The following is a 2,500-nucleotide window of genomic DNA, read 5'->3' as shown; positions in this document are numbered from 1 at the left end:
CCGGTCCTATCACGCACGCTCATGCTCAACCTCCCCGACGGAGCGGGTGAGACGGGCCGGTGGTGCGCCCGTCACTGTAAGCGGGGCGGGATCCCACCTCAGCTGGCGCGCGCCAGGCCTCCACCTTCATTGCGCCACAGGGTTTCGCTCGGCCCTCCGACTCGCGCACGTGTTAGACTCCTTGGTCCGTGAAGACGGGTCGGGTGGGTAACTGACATCGCCGCAGACCCCTGGTGCCTGGCGTGGGCCTCCCTGCCTGGCCGCGCGACGCGGTTGAGGCTCACTGAGAACAGTCCACCCCAGTCGACAGTCGCACCGGGAGCAGGGGGCCCCGTCCCCCCTTCAACCGCCCCGGCACGCCCCTTGAGGTGGCCGGGAACGGGTACCCGGGGGAGGGCACGGAGGCGGTCGAATCTCCCTCGGCCCCACGAACACGGCGAAGCTGCTGCCAGGGGGGCTGTAATATCCGCCGTCGGAGCGGAGGGCCACCTACCACCCAAAGCCTTCCCAGTCGACCCAGAGCCGGTCGCGGCGCACCGCCGCAGAGGAAATGCGCCCTGCGGGGGCCGGCTGCCAGTCCCGCGGAGTGGACCTGGAACTCCCGGGCCACCGACCTTCCCGCCGTATTGAATCCTCCAGGTGGACTGCACTGACCCCACCCGTTTACCTCTCAACGGTTTCACGCCCTCTAGAACTCTCTCTACAAAGTTCTTTTCAACGTTCCCTTACGGTACTTGTTGGCTATCGGTCTAGAGCCCGTATTTAGCCTTAGATGGAGTTTACCACCCGCTTTGGGTTGCATTCCCAAGAAACCCGACTCCGAGAAGACCCGATTACGGCACGCCAGGGGCCGCTACCGGCCTAACACCATCCGCGGGGTGAGCCTCGATCAGAAGGACTTGGGCCCTCTGAGCGACGCCAGGGAGTCTGTCTTCTGTATGCCACATTTCCCGTGCCGGGTGGGGATTCGGCGCTGGGCTCTTCCCTCTTCACTCACCGTTACTGGAGGAATCCTGGTTAGTTTATTTTTCTCCGCTTAGTAATATGCTTAAATTCAGCGGGTCGCCATGTCTGATCTGAGGTCGTAGTCGGAAGAAAAGGCCAGAGTGTTACGGGGCAGCTGGGGAAGGCCTGCCCCCTGCCGGAGCAGGGGCCTGGCGTACCCGGTAGCACGTGCCCTCTTTCCCCGAATCGCATCTGGAGGGGTTTTGCCCTCGCCGGGAAGCTGGGCGCGGCACACAGCCAGGCGCCCCGGGACAGTCACGGGGCGGACCGGTCGCCAGGCCCCTTCTCAGGGGCCAGGCTCGCCAGTGGCATACCTCCACGGTAGGACCCAGTGAGGGACCCTGCCACGGGCGATCAGGGGGTCTGACCTTGTGGGGGGACGAAGGGGAAGCGGAGCTCACCCTGCGACGGCCCAGCCGTGTTTCGGGGAAGCCCCGGGGCGATTGACAATTGAGCGACCCTCACACAGGCGTAGCCCCGGGAGAAACCCGGGGCCGCAAGGTGGGTTCCAAGTGGCGATAATCAATGTGTCCTGCAATTCACACTAAATCTCGCAGCTAGCTGCGTTCTTCATCGACACGCGAGCCGAGTGATCCATCGCCAAGAGTCACAGGCAACTTTTCGAAAACGTTTGCCCACCTGCGGGCGCAGGAGAGGTGGGAGGAAGGCGACGCCGTCCGTCTGCCGCCAGCGCGGCCAGATGGCCCGGGCGCCCCGTTCAAGGCTTTCCCTCTGGGAGTCCGCCAGCACCGTTGGGAGAAAAAAACATTGCCAGGAGCTCGGCCCGGGAAACAAAAACTCACCCACCTAGGGGGCAAGGGAGGGGGCTCCCGGAGCAACGGAAGCAGGCAGCCCCGCAGCCGCAGGTCCCTCCCGGGGTAACCCAGGAGGGACGGCGCAAGTCTTCAAACCCTTCAGCCCGGCCACACGGGACCAGGTCGGACAGGGTACCTGGCAACAAGGGAGGGTCGCCCCACCTGCACATCAGCCGTCCGTCACTGGGCGGGCCCGAGCCGTGCCAGCAGGCTGGCAATCAGCCCACCTTCGCCTGGGTCGGAGGTGCCAGAAGGGAAGAGCCAGGCAGCTCCCCATCCCGCACGCCTCCCACAGAGAAGAGCTGGGGTCCCCTCGCAGGCCCTCGGCCCCTTCTCTTCCAGGCCGCCCTGTCACGCGAGAAGGGCCACTCCTCGGTCACCCAAAACCCGGTCAGGTCGGGCCGGGACTCGGGGACGCCGGAGGGCCCAGCCGCGCCAGGGCCTTTTCGAGGGAGGGGTGGTGCCAGCCAGAGGATGAACTGCCATTCGGTTTCCCCCCCAACGCTGGCGGGGGGGTCGTGCCAGGTGAGCTTGGGTTCCGTATTCGGAGAGGGACAGGGGATGGGGGCAGCCCCCCGTCCCTCACACATCAGTCAGGCCTTCCCCAGGGGAAGGGGCCCACCGAAGTCTGGGTCCTCACCCAAGCACCCCATGCAGCCACAGACCACTCCGCTGGCCAG

At 65.7% G+C, this 2,500-nt stretch overlaps 2 non-coding genes across 2 annotated transcripts in view; both read right to left on the bottom strand.

The window, feature by feature from the left end:
- Positions 1 to 1,085, bottom strand: part of LOC146810664 (28S ribosomal RNA) — a 3,749-nt gene extending 2,664 nt beyond the window's left edge. The window contains exon 1 of the ribosomal RNA XR_014967072.1: positions 1 to 1,085. This exon is cut by the window's left edge and continues 2,664 nt beyond it. This is a non-coding gene — a ribosomal RNA (28S ribosomal RNA).
- Positions 1,086 to 1,460: 375 nt separating this feature from the next.
- LOC146810663 (5.8S ribosomal RNA) lies at positions 1,461 to 1,614 on the bottom strand. Its single transcript, XR_014967038.1, has one exon. It is a non-coding gene; the product is annotated as a 5.8S ribosomal RNA (ribosomal RNA).
- Positions 1,615 to 2,500: the final 886 nt, after the last annotated feature.

Source organism: Triturus cristatus, chromosome 7 (genome assembly GCF_964204655.1).
Source record: "Triturus cristatus chromosome 7, aTriCri1.1, whole genome shotgun sequence".
Classification (NCBI taxonomy): domain Eukaryota; kingdom Metazoa; phylum Chordata; class Amphibia; order Caudata; family Salamandridae; genus Triturus; species Triturus cristatus.
The sequence above is the reverse complement of the archived record's forward strand: the minus strand, read 5'-3'. Positions and strand labels throughout refer to the sequence as shown.